We start from the raw sequence: 19,361 nt of genomic DNA, 5'->3' as shown, positions 1-19,361 counted from the left end.
ATACCTATAACCGATGCATCTTCATTTCTGAGACAAACCGGGTACATAAGTTATGACATCAGTTATGAAGTATGTGTATTGTTGATGGAGTTGTGGTGACTGTGGTATCTGTATATGTTGTGTATTGCTTTTTCTAACTTTATTGAGAGCTCTTCCTGCATACTGCTCCAGATATGCGTTTTGCTCCAAAACTGTTAATGATAAAGTTATTTCATCTTTCATATCATGAACTAAATTGCAAACTGTCTTTGCCCTACCATACAAACAACTAACTATACCTTTTTTGAAGCTAGCGTGCTGATTAGATTTAATGTGGAGATATTTATCAGTGTAAGTTTTCTTTTCGATAAACACTCGTATCAAGAGTATCGATTTTTTTAACATAACACCGAGAAAAAAGTTGATTATGAACTTCCTTTTCTAATGTAAATTTTATCGTGGGTTCTTTTGAGTTCAAATAAATCAAGGAAACGTTGATATCATCTGGGTTATGGTCCCAGTGAGTTTCGATGTATGTTTCCTCGAAATTCTCCATGAAAATGTTACTCAGAATCGGTGACAAGAATGCCCATTGCTATCCCACATTTTTGTAAATAAAAATCCTCCTTGAACTTGAAAAAAAATTATCTCTACATAATTTCAGAAGCTCCAAAATAGCTTCTATATTCAGTTTTGTTCTATTTTTTTGGTTATTATCATTTTTTGATTTAATTCTTACAATTCTTAGAGTTTTATCAACCGGAACATTGGTGAACAAACTCACACATCGAAACTCACCAGGAGCATTTTGCAGTGAAATCAGAAATATTCTTTATAATAGGGGAGCCCAAGCGGGGATTTCGGGATTTACTAAAGCGCGGCAGATTAATATACAGAGGGATACCTTGTACCCGGTTAAGTACCTCCACCAAATATGAGCCCCATATATAAGGCCGCCTGTGAGGGATAAGGGAACAAATTAGTAAAAAAAATTGATCATCAGAAATTCTCGAGGGCGCTAAAGTAGGGTGAGTTAATTACCTGCTAAAAAGTGTATATTCCAGTTATTTGACAATTTGAGAGTGACGTAAGGAAAGGGGAGGGCAGCAAAGTTGTAAAAAAATAACGTCATTTCGACATTCTAGAGCGTAGCTATTTTTTTTTTTTATTTTGAAGGAAATAATTCAAGGATAACGAAAAATATATAAATATATAATCTGACGATTCCCGCAAGCCAAAATAACAAAAATTCGTCGATAAAGTTCAATGCGTGCAGCTGTGTGATAGCTATATTTCTATTCCTATTCTATTCTATTCAATTTTATTCTATTTTATTTTATATACTTATACTTATAAGTTTGAAAATGTCCTTATAGGACGAAACTGCAGTAACGTTAGTTACAAATAAAAGTGGTAAAAAAGAGAGAAAGTTTCATTTCTCTTTTCTCCATTGATTAATCAATTGGTTATAAAAAAATTAATTTTTTTTCAGCATTTTTTTAAAATTATTTTCCTATAAATACAAGTATTCCACTTATTTGCATGCTGTTTCCTGAGATTTTCAATTAATTAAGTTCAATGAATTGAAAATTTTTTTTAAATATTGTTTTTGTCAGATTAAACGAAACCCTCTAGATAATCGTCAGATTATGAGACAGCACATCTAAAACATAAAGATGAACCATATATATCTTAATCTGACGCGCTTGAGTATTTCAGAATGGCGAATTTTTTTTGCACATTGAAATAATGACCGCGAGTTTGCGTCAGATCGAAATCGTCAGATTATTGAATGAGAGCTTTTTTTTGTTTCACTCAACACCCCCTTAGAAAATCTGACGCGCTCGATTAAATTTTTTTTCTTTCCACTTTTAACCCTTACGTACAACCACCCACATCATGTAAACGATCAGATTAACATACCAACATTATTAAAAATACGTAGGACATTGATGCTATCAATATCTGACGCGCTCTAGTATGTCCATGCAACAGTATTTTTTTACATATTTAAAAATATATAGCCGCTTCCCCCACCGATGAAAATATATATATATTATATAACATTTTTTTCTTCTTATCATCTAAGCTTTGCAACCTAATATGTCTCGATGACGCTCGAGTAAATCCCCATTTTGCATCGTGGACTCCCCTGCTATTGGTCTCAGAAGACATTTTTTGTGTATTTTTGATAAACAATGAAAATGTAGAGGTTTACTCTAGTGTGAGATGAATCGAGTACGTTCTGTTTTTGTTAGAATGTTCTATACAGTGCTTTTCTTTAATTCCCCCCCCTTTATTTTTTGAACGGGTCAACTCAAAAAATTTAAATTTGGGGTAATGAAATTAATGAATGAATACTTTATTTTGAAGTGAAATTGACAGATGAAACTTTCAAGATAGCGACTGGGCGCCATATGGGAGAATAAATTAAATGGAAAGGAGAGTCTTGTGACACATCTTTTTGAAGCTCCTGACAAATGCTTCACAACCCTAGAATATGATGTCAACATTTTCAACTACTACAAAATGGCGGAACTTTTAATAATTGCCTAAATACATTGACATTTAACTACATAATATGAGGAAATAAGCTCGAAGATGCTCGAAATGGTTGCCTTGAACTTCTTGACATATGAACAGCCTATCCGATATTTCACGCCGAACATTTTCGAACACAGTAACGTCAGTTTCTACAAATATTTATTATTCTCTGCCGTATATCCAATTTCGAAGCAGGTTCTGTTTCGTAAACCTTTTGCTTCAAATATTCCCATGAAAAGTCCAAAGGTGTCAAATCAGGCGAGCGGGCTAGCCATTTTGTACGACCTCGACGGCCAATCCAACGACCGGGAAAAGTAGTATCCAAATAGTTTCTTACTTGTCTGGAGTAATGTGGTGGGGCTCTATCTTGTTGGAATACATACATACATCCATATCGAATTCATTAGGTGATGAGAGGATCAACAGTAGTTTCCGGCATATTCAAATACAGTTCCCCTGTTAAATTTTGATCAATAAATAGAGGTCCTACAATATGGTTTCCGAATATTCCTGCCCAAACGTTAATTTTTTCTGGATATTGGGTATGTGTTTCCCAGAAAACGTGAGGGTTGGTGTCACTTCGATAACGGCAATTTTGTCTGTGAACATTGACGTTCAAAAAATGTACGTTTGTCACTAAAACAAATATTGTGAAGATAGATAGGATGCCTCGCAATGGTTTGCGTCATAATTTCGCAGAAATCTGTTCTTTGATCAGGGTCATCTTGGTGTACCATTTTAATTTTGTATGGATGATACCTATTCCTCTTCGAAAGTCTCGGCACAGTAGAAGGAGACACCTCACAAACATTCTCGACGGAATAAGTGACTGTTCAGGATTTATTACCATCTCACCAATTTTGCACTGCTGTTCTTCAGGAATGGACGGATGACCTGGGGGCTTTTTGTTACATACACTACCGGCAGTTGTGAATCTGGATACAAGTTTTCTCAAATATTTTCTACAGATAGGACGATTCGAAAAACGTTCATTGAAAATCCTTCCGGTCTCGGGAAAGTTACGCGTCGCCCCGTAAATAAAATTCCAATGGACAAAAATTGACCATTTTAGAGATTGTTGACTTGGTACCTTTCTACTAGTAAAACTGAACAATGATGTTCATCGTCGTACTGACATTTTTAGTCGTTTTTATAAACAAAAAATAATTCAACAAACCGAATTGTTGGAATTGCCATATGGCAGATAAAAAGGAATATTTCTAGAAATATCGATATTAATGTGTTGTCTTCAGGAAATTATTAAATGTTCCGCCATTTTATAGTAGGTGAAGATATTGATTTCATATTCTAGAATTATGAAGTATTCGTCAGGAGCTTCAAAATTATGTGTCACAAGACCCCCCTTTCCAAAATAAAGTATTCATGCATCAATTTCATTATCCCAAATATCAATTTTTTGAGTTGACCCGTTCAAAAAATAAAGGAAAATGCACTGTATATCTTTTGTTTCACCGATTTTGTTGGATTGAACCTAGTGACAAAATTTGTTAGGTATATAAGAAAATGTTATGATTGATATTCGGTTGCATGTAACCGAAGTATAGAAACTTCATTCGTTTACCTGACTAGTACAAAAACACATGGGTGGTAGACATTATTTCGTCATCAAATCTACATTAATGCTTATAGAAAAATCGATTCCCATCAAAAATTAATACCTCGACCGTTCGCTTCGAACATTTGATGATTCCCCCATTTCCACTCTTTTCATAATTAATAGGACTGTGATGATGTAATCGGTCGACGAACATTCATAAAAGTTCAACTTTTTTATCCTCTCATTAAAACAGAACCAGAAAATAACCTAACGAGTATCCGCGTTTGCTGGTTTTTGTGATTAATGTAGGTTTTGCATTGCATATACCTATCGCTGTTTTGAAATATGAATAACATTTTTAAGTAGAAAAAAGTCGTAGTTTAGACGTCAAAAAAACAATTTATGTCCTATTTCATTCAGTGTGCGTCATAATGCTGCAATATACCTAGTGTGTTATCAGTTTGGAAAATTTCAAAATATTTCAGTCCTTCATAATGAGAAACTTGTTATGTTCTCTGAGAAATATTGTACGTGAGAAAATTTGTATCAATTTTGTGAATATTGCATGAGGTTGAAAAAAAGTTGATCATATTTTTTGTTGGAAAACGTTATAAATCTGTGGGATTTTTTTTAATTCATTTATTGAATTAGGATTCCCTAATATACAGGTTAGCTTACTTAAAATATAATATAATCAACAAAATTCATATAAATAATACAACTTTGTATACATACGTAATTTGAACTGAACAAAAAGGAATTTTTCAATTTCCATCATGAATATATTTCAACAGTTCGCTCTTGAAAATCTTCAATGATCATTGAATTGGACAAAACCTTTAAAAAATAAACTGCTCATACTATTTCTTGTATTTGTTCTATTTATATTAATGTGACTGTTGTGCCTAGTAGAATGGTGATGAATGTCCTTTTTGAAAGTTATTAATGATAGCAAGTATGGTGGTGTCATTTTATTTAATATTTTATAAATGTAAACCATGGAACAATAGAGTAATCCTTTGGAGACTGAGAGCCATTGTAGAGCAGATATTATGGTAGAAATTGGTGTATACCTATTACATTTTAAAATTATTCTCATTCCTCGATTTTATAGTTTTGTATTTGTTACACTTTGTTCAAATTAAAAGAGAATAAAATAGGTGGTCAGTAGTCAAAATAGGGTTGGGCTATTGATTTATGAACCATAATTTTTGTATCTGTTGATAAGTTATTGGCGATTCTTGAGAAAAAATATCATTGATTTTGTTTTTTTAACGTTAAGTTTCATTTTATTGGTTTTCAGATATTTTTCTCTACTTTCTCTATAACTGTATTCATTCTGCCAACAGTTTCTTGTTTTACTCCAGTACAGGCCAATAAGGTATCATCTGCAAATAAGTTGATGAATTCACAGTCTGTAAATAATTGAATATCATTCAGATACAAAATGAATAATAGAGGACCAAGCACACTACCTTGTGGTACTCCTGTGTGATTTGTTATATATCATGAGAAATAATCGTTCACACGTACTCTCTCTTTCCTATTTGATAAATAATTACTTATCCATTCATAAACCATCCCCTCAATCCCATATATTCTCAGCTTCTGAAGCAAAATACTTCTATCAATCGTTTCAAAGGCCCTTTTGAAATCTAAAGAGACAGCTACAACATATTTGCCTTAATCTGTTTCATTAGTAAATTAAGTTAATGATAAATGTAGTGCTGTTTCGCAAGAATATTTTTTTCGAAAACCAGATTGATTGCTAAACATGATTTGATTTTTGTCAATACACTCTAATAATTGATTATATACTGCTATTTCTAAAACTTCCTCTATTGGCGGTAAGGTATTAATAGGTCTAAATTCACTTGGTTTTATAGTGTTTGTAACTTTAGGTATGGGTATAATGGTACTTATTTTTAATAATTCGGGCAATTGACCATTCTGGAGCGATGTATTGATTAAATTGAGGATTGCATGACCAGCTTTTTCAAATACTTTAACATTTTAGAATTCAAGATTTCATGGATACTACATTTATTATCTAATGACCGAATTATAAACGTAACCTAGTGTTTCAAATTTGTTCTTGCTGAAAACAGGATCATTAATGATTGAAGTCCGTCGTTTTAAGTGGAGGACCATGTTTATATACACTCAAATCACTAGCTCAAAACTACTTCAAAATTAAGCCTTTATAATCGATGGAAGAAGCCTCTTAGCCAAAACATCCCGACAGATACTATTTATCCAAACAATACGTGAGAAATCGAGTAATCGAATAATCCATAGCTTCAAAAGTAGTCCGGCTCTGCCGCAATACCATCACGTCTAGAACTAAGTGTTTCTTAATAGTGTTATAGGGGTAACATAGAAGCCACCTGACACTGACGTATACCAACGCCAGGTTAGGTAAGGTTGGGTTAGGTTAGGTTAGGTTAGATTAGGTTAGATTAAGTTGATTTAGGTAAGATTGGGTTAGGTTTAGGTTAGATTAGGTTAGATTAAGTTAGGTTAGGTTAGGTTCGGTTAGGATAGGTTAGGTTAGGTTCGCAGAAGAGACAAATGAAAGCAGTATATGAATAAGAGGAGCAAAGGTGGAGAACAACCCCTGACACTGACGTTAACCAACGTTAGATTAGATAAGGTAGGATTCGCAAACAAGACAAATGAAAGCAGGACATGGATAAGAAGAGCACAGGAGAAGAACAGCCGCTGACACTGACGTATACCAAAGTTAGGTTAGGTCAGGTTAGGCTCGCAGAAGAGACAAATGAAAGCAGGATATAGATAAGAAGGGCAGAGGAGGTTAGGTCTAAGGTGAGTGGGTCTATTCGACCCTCCACCGCAACCCGCAAGGGTTTATTATGGCTCACACCTATTCATACTCGACCAAATGAATCCAGCTTCTTAACGAAGCCGATTAGTTTTATGGTGAGTGATCTTTCAGGTCAGATAATAAGAGTACGGCTCTGCCGAATTCTAAAAACCTGATTCGGTCCCCAGCAGGGCAGACACAAAGCATATGCTCTGATGTTTCATCATTTTACAAACAGAGGCGACACACACTGTCTTCTGACAGTCCGAGTTTCTGTATATGATGATTCAAATGACAGTGACCTGTAAGAAGGCCTGTTAGATGTCGCAGTTCATCCCTACTGTAGTCCAACAACTGTTTGGTATCAAGCTCCGAAGGGTGAATAAACGCCTTGGAGTGAGACAATCCTGAAAGATTCTGCCAGAAGTCCATAAATCTTCTTGCCATCCAGGTGTTCAATGTTTGTTAGGCAAAGTCTAAAGCGATGCCAATGACAGGTTCTGGTCCGATGAAGCTGTTTGCAGCACCCTCCTTTGCAAGGGAGTCAGCAGCCAGTCAGCAGCCAGTATGGCCAGGAATCCAGACTAGAAACAATCTATTAAGTCTTCCTATCGAGGAAAATCGTTTTTGGAAATTTGCTACCAATTTAGACGTTGCTTGGTAGGGGCCAAGAGCTTCCAACGCCGCATGACTGTACGAGAATATTTTTATTGAATTGAAGGAGTTTAATTTTTAGGAGTGATTATTTTTGGGAAAGAAAGTTTTTGGCTTTACACTACTCCATCTGATACAAAAAATGTGGGTATCTTCCAAAGAAAGGAAAATAAGTAACTCTATACATGGATGTGTAGATCATGCAAAGAAGCAACTTTCAGACACAAACTGGAAGAAAGCCCTCACAAAACAGCTACTTTCATTGGAAGATTCCCATATTTTTTTGTATCAAGATGGAGTAGTAGAAAGCCAAAAACTTTCTTCCCAAAAATTTTTATTGACTTGTGTATTAGAATGGATTCTTCTAATCTCTCAGTACTTTATAAAGCAGTTCGTAGTTGACATTCGGAGGCATGAAGTCAGAGGTCATTTCCAGAATGCTCTGACTTCCAGTGTCAGCCAACACTGTTGGACTCTGCAGAGCAAAGGAAGAGAGCAGCCCCTAACACTGACGTATACCAACGTTAGGTTAGGCTAGGTGACTTGGCACATTTGATTCCAACAAGAGTAATATATATATATATATATATATATATATATATATATATATATATATATATATATATATATATATATATATATATATATATCAGAAATACGCGACGGACTGTAGCTGCTATTGGTTTTGAGGTTCAACTCAGTACACCTCGAATCTCACTGTTTAAGAACTCTCTCATTTAGAGAACTGCGTTTATGTGGAATATACTTCCTGATAACGTTTTCCCAAATGAATTAAATCTCCAGCAATTCAAATCCAACGCACAGGTACCGCTCTTAGAGTCCAAAATCATGGCGTAATCTGATTCCAGATTTTTTTTCTGTAGTTGAATTTTGCTAGCATAACGTTGAGCTAGCAGAATCCACTCGCTAATAATCGGAGACAATTTACAGTTTGGGATGCGAAATATTCCACTCGAGTGGTGGGAGTTCATTTTTTATGACACCGATATTCTCAAGTACAGAAAATTTACTTTCAATAAATCAATCTTCTGCTCATATTTTTCACTTGATTAAAAAACCAGTTGTAATCTAACAGTAAGGTTGTTGTGTGTTTATATTATATCGCTTTCATGTCAAAGTTATCTAGTCATTATAATACATAGTATAAAAGCTTCATAAAGTATAATAATATTTTGAAGTTTGTAGTCGATTCTGAGATGAACTAATGTAAAATATTGGTTGTCAAATTAGGGATGTTCATAAATCAACAATCCGTTAGTTGTGCGGTGTAAATCGGACTCGAGAGGGGGGGTGGGCGCTAGATTTCGACGCTGGCATCCCACGCTAACGGTTTGTTCTGGTTCCAATATCCGAAACTGTTTGGAAACTGCACAAGACATGATGCGTATAAACAAAAAGTCTCAAACAGTTCGAAATAGTCTCGGACACTTTAATCCAGAACGCTTTTGAGGAGACCACTGTGCCACCTATCGTATATATGAAGAGATGAAGACTAGAAAATACTATTGATCATGTCCATTTTGTTATGTAGCGTATCCTTCTAGTCAGTTCAAATGTTATCTACCGTTAATCATCAATTATTCAAATCAAAATAATTAAAAAACATCCTAGCAAATAGCCCAAACAAATTTACACATGAATGCGCATGAGCAACGGGAACAGTTCTCAACAGTTCAGCCTCGAGAGTAAGAACGATTAGGGAGGGTTCAAAACAGTTCACGATCATTTCGTAGTCGAAACCAGAACAGACTGAACAGAGGATTCATCGGTCCCAAATTATCCTCAATAAACCAGAACGCTCTATATCAACTGCGCATGATCCTGAAGTCCTAGAACCTGAATTACGTAGAACCAGAACAAACCTAATTCACGTAAATCAGTTGAATATTAACAACTAGGATTTCTTACATATTTCCCTTATTATGTGAACAATCTGGCAATAACTTAGTTGACTCAACTAACTGTATAGAATCTAGTGACTGGAGACATAGTGAATACAAATATATTGATGGAATATCGAATAAATGAAGCTTTGGAATATTGTTCTATTCTGATATTTTCACTCACCATGATATTTGAATGTACATTTTCCAGCAGTAAGGAATGTGGGTATGAAACAAGATGACGGGTGTATTGTCGCATGTTCACCACTAAAGAAAACTTCTGTTGCAGTGTCAGAGTCAGATGAAACGCAGCACACACGCACAATAACACATTCAAACAATTATATTCGAAAAATGTTTTCAAAAACACTTCAGCTCCGATAAATAAAGAATAATTTAAACGCGAATCACTAAGCGCCATTGTTCGTCTGGATTCTCAAACGCAATATGTCATAAAACCCAAACGCATCATGCAAAGCATTTGTCACTTAATTTCATAGCCTTCTGTTGTTTTCTACGAAATCAGTACTTCCATACAGACTTTTGTATTACTTTTTTTCGAATCGGAACCAGTTCAGCATTTACGGTTTGGAATACAGTTTTTTTTGTAGGTAAGTATTTAAATTTGTGAAGACAAAAACTAGTTTACTCAGTTTCATGTAATAATACAATCAAAATTATTTCTTTCAAATACTTTTGCAACAGATATGTAGGGGACAGGAGGGTAACATGAAAAGAGTGGGACAGTTGGAAGATAGTGATAAAATTTATAAATGAAATGGAATAAAGACGCAATACCTATATACGATTTGAAATTTAAATCGCTGAACGCCCTCTGTGAAAGAGCATTAAAAGGTTGATATTATTCTCATTAGAACTTCTTTAGTTGAATGTGTATTTATTTTGCTATATTGCCATACTTTCAAGGTGGCTCGGGAAGTTACTAGTTGGTTTATACTAAAATAAAAAAAAATATACTTTTTAGATGTCCAACCGACATCACCTAAGTGATTCTGCTAAGAAAGTATTTCGATGAATAATCTTTGATTTAGCATTCCCCCTTGAAGAGGAATCAAAGAATATAAAAACGACGAGACATTCCAGTTTCGGAATTAATGAAAAACAGCAGCTTCAGTTCAATCCCGAAACCATTCTGATTATAGGGACCATGTATATAAAGTTAATACACAAGCCTCATAATATTTCTTTGAGATACTCATACTAACGAAGCTCTCTGCTATCTTCATATGTTTGTTGTGCTTCAGTTTTCAGGAATGTAGTTGAAGATTTTCTCACAGAAACCATGCTAAAATACCTATTTTCACCAAATATAGAACCATCTATAGAAAGATGCGACGGTTGTTGCTCTATGATATTATTTGTTGATGACATATATATATATATATATATATATATATATATATATATATATATATATATATATATATATATATATATATTTATATATATATATATATATATATATATATATATATATATATATAAATATGCTCAAGTGTTTGTTTGGGGACATTGTAGGCTTATACCGGTATAAGCTTATACCGCACAAGTTTATACCGGTATAAACAAACAAGAATTTGGATGTTCATATTAATCCAGTAATCAATAGTAATAGACAAGTATGCCAGAGTTGCCGCACCTACATCGAGCCCAGCTAATATTGTGACATCAAATAGAATGATATATAGATAGGAATATACGATTGTTCATGAATTGTACTTTCTAATTACATGCCAAAAACATCTTACATTGACACTTTCTACGTTTATCACTGAAAATAGATTGCCTTTTATCTATAAACTGACCCCACCTTCCAACTAGCCCTTGAAAAATCAGTTTCAAGAAACTTGTTTGATCATTCCTCGTTAAAATCTATTGTAGATTCACTTGAATCACTTAAAAACACTTTTTCCCCAGTAGGTATTTATATTATGATATAGGTCTAAGTTTATCTATTTCATTCAACGGACCCGTTATTTTTTATTACATTGGGTAGGACATTCGAAATTCTCTCTCGCACACCTTAACTTTGATTTTCCAACTTTAAAGACTGGCAGTGGTTATTTCTTGAACGGTTTTGATATATATTTCGATTGGTAAACATATGGGTGCATTCACCTGCTTGTTTGATTTGAATTTTTCATCTTGACAGGTTTTGTTTGGTAAACAAGTGGGCGAAGGATGATGAAAAAATAGATACAAAAATGTTTAATTAAAAATAGCCTTTAACATATTTCAATAGGCAATATACGACAGGTGTCTTCGACTATGTGTAAAGTTTTAAAAAAAGTAAATTTTATTCGGTAAACTAATAGTGAAGGTCGATTTCTATTCGGACCTTAGACTTCAATGAAATAAATAATTTGAAAATATAGCAAAAACAAATGGTGAGTATGGGAATTGAAACTGGAATTAAATTCAGTATTTTTTGCTTGAGTAGTATAAACGCCATCTAGTACAGCTTTCGTTAACGACTGCCTCTAGTGGTACTTCTAGTGGCTGCATTCCTCCTGATTGCATCTTTGAATAATAGATGGTGCAAAGACACTTAGCGAAATCTATAATAAAGATATCATTGTAAAGTTGAGGAGGAATCATAATACTGAAATAATGTATAATAGGATACTGGTGAATATAATTGTCACTATAATACACATTATACATCACAAACAATAAAGACATTTATAAAATGTATACGGTGGTAATGAGGTAGGTAGGTACCCACGATATAACAGGTTGTTTCACGACATGAAGGTAATCTACGAGATTATTAGTACTAACAATTGAAGGTCGTGAAGTAACTCTTCTGATGTATACTAGCTAAGTCCAAAATTCTAATGACGACACATTATTAACCTTGTTTTAAGGTTGAGGATGTATTTGCCGGGTGAGGATGACCTCACCCGGCAAATACATTTTTTCACAAAATGTCATGAAATTACATGAAAAATTAAATAATTAGTATTTTTATGTATTACAAGCTTTTTTGAGAATACGATAAATTTATTCATAATAGAAATTGATTCAGTTGTATATAACTTAAGTATCACAAATGTACTATAAACTTATACCTAATAGGTATAATGAAGCATGTAAAAGAAGAGAATTATGTACCACAATCGGTGTTGTCGGATTAAAGATCAGAAGGTAATAATTCATGGTGCTGTTTGTTAATTATTCAAGTAATAGGAAAATATACCTATTTACACGATAGGTAATTTTGAATCAACCCCATCCTCGAAAAACTTTAAAAGGTATTTCACATTGTTTTAATGAGAGTATATGTTGTTCATGTCGCCATATTTAGTACCTAAGCCTTCTATAAAAAGTTTGTGAGTTTTGATCATTCTGTCGGAATAATATGTCAACCAGTACCAATAACCACTCCTGTTTTACAAAACATACAAATATTTTTTTCTGGTTGAAATAGGTTTCTCTGTCAACCAGCTGTCGTTTCCATAGAAAAGACAACCCTAAAAAGGTGGATGTTGTGTGAACTAACTAGTGCACCGAAGCAATGACTAAAAAAAAACAGAAGAAGAATTAACGACCTAGTCAATCCTTGAATCTTGTGTGAACTAACTAGTGCACCAAAGCAATGACTAAAAAAAACAGAAGAAGGATTGACTAGGTCTTAAGAGGTTTGTTTGATTACTAAACGGAATAAGCTAATTATGTATCATTTGGAGTGAAACTAAGATGATTTCACTTTGGTTATTACATATAATTTTTCTATTCCTGTATTAGCAAATATCTAACTTTCTTATTTTTTTCTCTTAATTGAGTATATATGTTGACAGTAGTGCGATCTTTCGAAAATAGACCCTTCATATGGACACATTAAAATAGTAACATATACACAAAAATCAGGATTCCTAAATCTCTAATTCTGATTACCAGTGTTTCAGTTATATAGATAGAAACCGCCCCCATTTATTTTTTTAAAATAAAAATAATTTGTTCAGAAGTTAGTTTTATTCAGGAAATTATTATTTGATATAATATTCAATAAATGATGCTGAAGGTGGGTTTAACAACCCACCAACCTTGAAATGTTCAAAATCTGATTCCTACCAAAACCACCAAAAATCGAATAAATGTGGTTTTGGTGGGAATTAGTGGATATATCAAATGTAATTTTCAATAAAATCAAGCATGTTTCAATCAAAATTAAAAGAACACTTTGGTGTATTTTTGCTGGTACAATAAAAAATATAAACTAAAAGGGAAAAACATATTATTCAAAATAAAAATGTTTTCCATACTTTTGCTAATGAAACATTGTACTGCTTCTTCCAGCTCTTTCGATTCATCAAGTTTTTCAGAGGATGAAAATAAGCTAATTAAAATTCAATTCACCAGTCTCACTACAACCTCTCCAGCTGGTGGAAATGTCATGATTTGGTGGAACAAGTATTTGGATATAAAAATGAATGTAGTTGGCTAACCTGAAAATGCGCACGAAAATAAAATCGAATTTTTGGACATACCGCTGTTCCACCACAACACATTGGTGAAAATAAAAATGTACCCTATTGTTTTTAAACATACCAATGTTCTTAACTATTCAACAAATTTGATCTGGCAGCACTGGATACGATGACTGCCATGCTGGGCATTGAAGAAAGAACATTGACTTCAATAACTAAAATAGATAAAGAGATCTACTTCTAACACAAACTGAAGTGATTTCATTGATTATACTCAAATTATTGAGAATAGGAAAAATTCTTTCAAACAAATTTATGGAAGATATTGTTCGTACTTCAGTTGTAGCAGAGATAAATTATCGCGTGAAAAATCTTTACCAACGCATTATGTACAAATTTATAAAATTTCTTAATGATAGGAGAATTTCTCTTTTTTGTAATGTGGAAAAAATCAGTGAATCAATTCAACTCAATCAATTATATAAAATCTGAATATAAATCGCATTAAACAGAGAATAGATAGTAATTATCATAAAGGAATTATTGCTGGTAATAAAATTGACAGCAATACTGAAACATTTAATTTATAGATTCCAAAGAAATTTGAAATAATAGATTTTGAATTATATTCAACATTTTTTTAAAATTTTTATACACGTTGGGCTTCTTATAAACAAGTTTCCTATGTGATGAAGTATCGTATCGAAATTCCATTTTGATGTTTACTTTCATTACAGAATACGCTGCGTAGTGTAAACCTTTTGTAGGGTTAAACAATTTTTGCCGTCAATAAATGTTATTGAAAAAAATTCAAAAATTGCATGCATTGACAAGCAATAATGCTATTAGTGTCAAAATTTTCAACAGTCCTCTCGATAATTTATTTCGATTTAGGCGATGCAATTCATCAAAAAGGGAAAATTTCGTAAAGACGCGTTATTATTGGATGGAAATCAGTTATTCTAACAGTTTATTCATGTAAATAAAAAATTTACACTTTATAGTACAAAAAATATTTTGATTCACAAAGTAAACAGCAACCAGAACTAGAGCACTTGTCTCGACGCGTGTCTCGCTAATCAAGTGAACATCATCAGGAGATAACTAAAACTGCAGGTTTTGATCATCTCCTAATGACTCCCGAGTTTAACTCATTTCTTGATGATGCTAACTTGGTTAGCGACACGTGAATTTTAGTCACTCCCTCATAATACCAACTTGGTTAGCGAAACGGGCGTCAAAACAAGTGCTTTAGTTGGAATTATTTTACACCAGAGGTTCCAATTCCACCTATTAATTTAATATTTTTCAATGTAAAAAAACTGGCAAAAACGGCGAATCATCTGAAGATGTCCCATCACTCCTATCAGTACTGTTAAAATGAAGAGCTTACCTAACAACGCTCATCTACTGAAATGCATGAAAGACCGCAGTTGTCTATAGACACTTTGTGTTTCCGTGTTCTGCGATTCCGATTCTGTGGTTCCGCTATATTGTTGTCTGTGATGCTATGCTTATGGTAGCAAATTATTGCAGGTAGGAAATGAATTGATTTCAGGTTTCAATATTCAGGTCATAATTGAAACGGATATTAATTTATTACTCTTTTATTTCTTTAGAAAATACTATAATTTATTTACTTCATGGACACTACTAAAATCAATATGAAGGATTTATTCAACAGGTGGGTAATGAAAGATTTTCATTTCTTTGGTAGCTAATATGAGAAAGTTGTAATGCAAATATTTATTACTGTCTTGATTCATGATTTCACAGGTAACCACATTTACCGAGAGTACCAACATTATGTAATTGTATGTGCCGAGTATGTGCAGAATAAGAGGCTGGTCCTTAACCATTACGTATCATTCTGTTCTTTTCATTGTCTCCTACCCTGAAATATTCCTGGAGTATTTCTAATAGTATCACAATATTTTCACAAAAAAAAAACCCTTTAAAACAACACTCCAATGAATTATTTCATTCACTGGTTGAATAGTTCAAAGGTGTACCAAAGGTTATAAATTTTGGAAAATATTGCAGTTTCAGTAACTGAGATATGAATGGATTCTTGAAAAGCGTGACATACTGTCGATGCTTTCCAATTGTAATTTTTGTACTCTACACATTTTTATTGGCTACACCAAATATCTAAATAGTGAGATTATTATCAGATTTGTGGATGATTATATTTTATATGTTGTACCAACTAAAAGTATCAATACCCTCTAGAAAATTTTAGTATGGGCTCCCTATAAAAGTATGGGATTTTATGTGATAATAAAAACCGTTTGGAGAATGTAATGAAATATATGAAAAGGAATATTGAAACTGGTCACATCCAGTAATTATTTGGAATATAACTTTGAATAAAAACAATTTTTGGCATTTTGCTTCTCCATCTTTTACCAACTTCAAAATAAACGCTTAAAAAGATATGTAGATCATGCACAGAATATTCTTTCAGATACAAACTGGAAGAAGAAGCATATTCAATACAACTTCAAACATATAAACTTTGAATCACACAAAAATAATTTTTCCTATTCCATAACCTGGATGGGGAATTGTAACAGTAATACTCAATTGATAATCGGATACAATTTCATTAAAAATAGGTCTTAGGGCTGATCAACACATCTTTGTAAGCTTTTATTTTAAAGTTGTAAAAAGATGGAGAAGCAGAACGCCAAAAAGCTTTTTTTCCAAAAATTATTTTTATTCACTTACCATTTCTACTTTTCCTTTTTATATATTTCATTACTTCCTCCAAATGTTTTCTATTATTACTGAATTTCAATGTAATGACTTATGACTTCATAAAATCCCAATCCCAACTACCATGTTACACAATGTTGGTACTCTCAGTACATATGGTTAACTGTGATATGATGAATCGAGACAGTAAAAAAAATATTTGTATTGCAACTTTCTCATATTAGCTACCAAAGAAATGAAAATCATGTATTACCCACCTGTTGAGTAAATCGTCCATTTCGATTGTAGATACACCTCTTCCAATATTTCAGAGGTGTCAATAAAGTAAATAAATTATAGTAATTTTTGAAGAAATGTTAGAATTATAAATTAATATATGTTTCAACTATTTGAATATTGAAACTTGAAATTAATCAATTTCCTACCTAAAATAGCTTGCTACCATAATACACCATCAAAAATAGAAATATAACGGAACCACATATCGAAATCGCAGAACTTGGAAAACAAAGTGTCAAGTGTCTAAAGACAACTACGGTTTTTCATGCATTTCAGTAGATGAGCGTTGTCAGATAAGCTCTTCATTTTAACAGTACTGATAGGAGTGATTTGACATCTTCAGATGATTCACCGTTTTTGCCAGTTTTTTACATTGACAAATATTGAATTAATAGGTAGAATTGGAATCTCTGGCGTAAAATAATTATAACCAGAGCGCTTGTTTCGACGCGCGTTTCGCTAACCAAGTTAGTATAATTAGGAGAGGACTAAAACTCGCCTTTCGCTAACCAAGTTTGCATCATCAAAAGATGATTATTACATAACAATTCATATTTTTTTTGGTTAATTCCACGTCATAAAAGTTGAGTATTCAATTAGTTATTTTTAATATTTTCGCATGAATTTTCAATCTTGTATTTTGGTGTTTTATATATTTTGTCTTCCATGATGCTTCGAGATTAACCCAATTATTAGGTACCTCTTGAAATCTGATTCACCATGCATGGACATCCCCGGTTACGAAAATGACATCTATGGAATCCAATTCAAACCTTGTATATCTAAAATAACAAACGTCCCAACGGCGACCTGTTGCAAAGACTAGCGTTTACTTTTCGGTTCTGGTATCCTAGCTTCGATACTGACTGCCGCTTTATCATAATTTCAAATACTGAAAGGGTGGGGATTGGAATTTTTTTTGTGGAAAATGATTAACCAGGTCAAGATTCATGTCTGGGAGACCTGACCTGCAAGAATTTCTGCCGACCTGCAAAATGTATTTTCTATTTTTTGAGAATTGTGAAATTTTTGGGTGGAGTTGGAAAATTTTTCTGGTTGAGATTCATGTCTGAGAGACCCGACCTGCAAAAATTTCTGCCGACCTGCACAGTTTATTTTCAATTCCATGATAATTGTGAACTTTTTTGTAATATGAAGTTTACATTTTTTCATTACTTTTGAAATTAACATTTATCATTGTTATGAATTAGTTCATTCGAATTAATTTGATTTCAACCCAGTAAACCACGTGCTTTATTATAAAGCCAGACATAAATAAAAATCTAGTAGGTGGTAGAAAAACTGGCCCCGTTTCCATAATCATTAATAATAAATCAGATTTCCTGTAGAAACTATTTGAAATGATTTATTTTATAAATATATAATATCCCTTTGTTTATCAACTAAACCAACCGCCACTGTCTTATGGTCTAACTTACTTCAAATGTAAATAAACTCTCCATAACCTCTCATTACCCGCCAACCCCCCTCGCCAAAATGTTGTACAGAAAAGGATAGTCGGATACCCGTTTCAAATACATGCATTGTATGTATGGCACATGGCAACTCTATGTCTTATTATTATTCTGAGGTTAATACTAATGATGAAATAAATTGAAATAAATTGTTACATCGTGCGTACCTGCTACCTACCTAATTGTTACTATTTTCATTTTATAAATGTCTTTATTATTTATTGTTTGTAATGTGTATTATGTTCAATAATATATTCACTATTATCCTACATTATTATCTTTATACTATATTTTATATTATTTCAGTATTATCTCTGTATATATACCAAATACTTAGGTATTTTGATTCCCTCTCAGCTTTATAAAGATATCGTTTTAATAGATTTCGCTATGGTGTTTTTGCACCATCTATTATACAAAGGTGCAATCAGACATATTAGAGGACATGGTAGAAGAAACCTGAAATAGATGGCGACAATATCGTTTATCCCACTCAAAGCGAAAAATATTGCATTTACAATAGAAACGATCGTATGTACATATTCCTTGTACCCATTGGTCCCTCTCAAGGCCAATGATCAGCCAAAAGGGTAGGGGAGCTGGTCTCCAAACCTGAACGAAATGAAGATGGATTTCTGCATGTACATATTCCTAAGGTATTTTATTTTTTCATATGATGTTATTTCAAAATATTCCTCATTCATTTATTCTTCATTCCAATTCATTTTGGGATGAATTATATACATTAATTTATCAGAAATTATTCCTGATACAGTTTTCTCATATTTATCATTAAAAAATTCTATCCATAAATGATGGATGTAGCCGTTACTACGTGGTAGGAAATCATAATGAAGAAAAGAGGATTGAAACTTTCTATGTATTTTACCACTTTTATTGGTAACTGACGTTACTGCAGTTTTGTCCTATAAGGACATTTTCAAACTTATACATTAAACTCATGTATAAGTTTTT

The 19,361-nt window shown here is 33.0% G+C and overlaps 1 long non-coding RNA gene across 1 annotated transcript; it reads right to left on the bottom strand.

Moving 5' to 3' along the window:
* Positions 1–11,677: 11,677 nt before the first annotated feature.
* Positions 11,678–17,246, bottom strand: LOC141479986 (uncharacterized). The gene is made up of 2 exons (XR_012464103.1): positions 15,308–17,246; positions 11,678–12,042 (listed from the first exon to the last, which is right to left on the bottom strand). It is a non-coding gene; the product is annotated as an uncharacterized lncRNA (long non-coding RNA).
* Positions 17,247–19,361: the final 2,115 nt, after the last annotated feature.

Source organism: Leptinotarsa decemlineata, unplaced genomic scaffold (genome assembly GCF_025532065.1).
Source record: "Leptinotarsa decemlineata unplaced genomic scaffold, Ldec_3_MD MMD2_P_RNA_scaffold_5, whole genome shotgun sequence".
Taxonomy (NCBI): domain Eukaryota; kingdom Metazoa; phylum Arthropoda; class Insecta; order Coleoptera; family Chrysomelidae; genus Leptinotarsa; species Leptinotarsa decemlineata.
The sequence above is the reverse complement of the archived record's forward strand: the minus strand, read 5'-3'. Positions and strand labels throughout refer to the sequence as shown.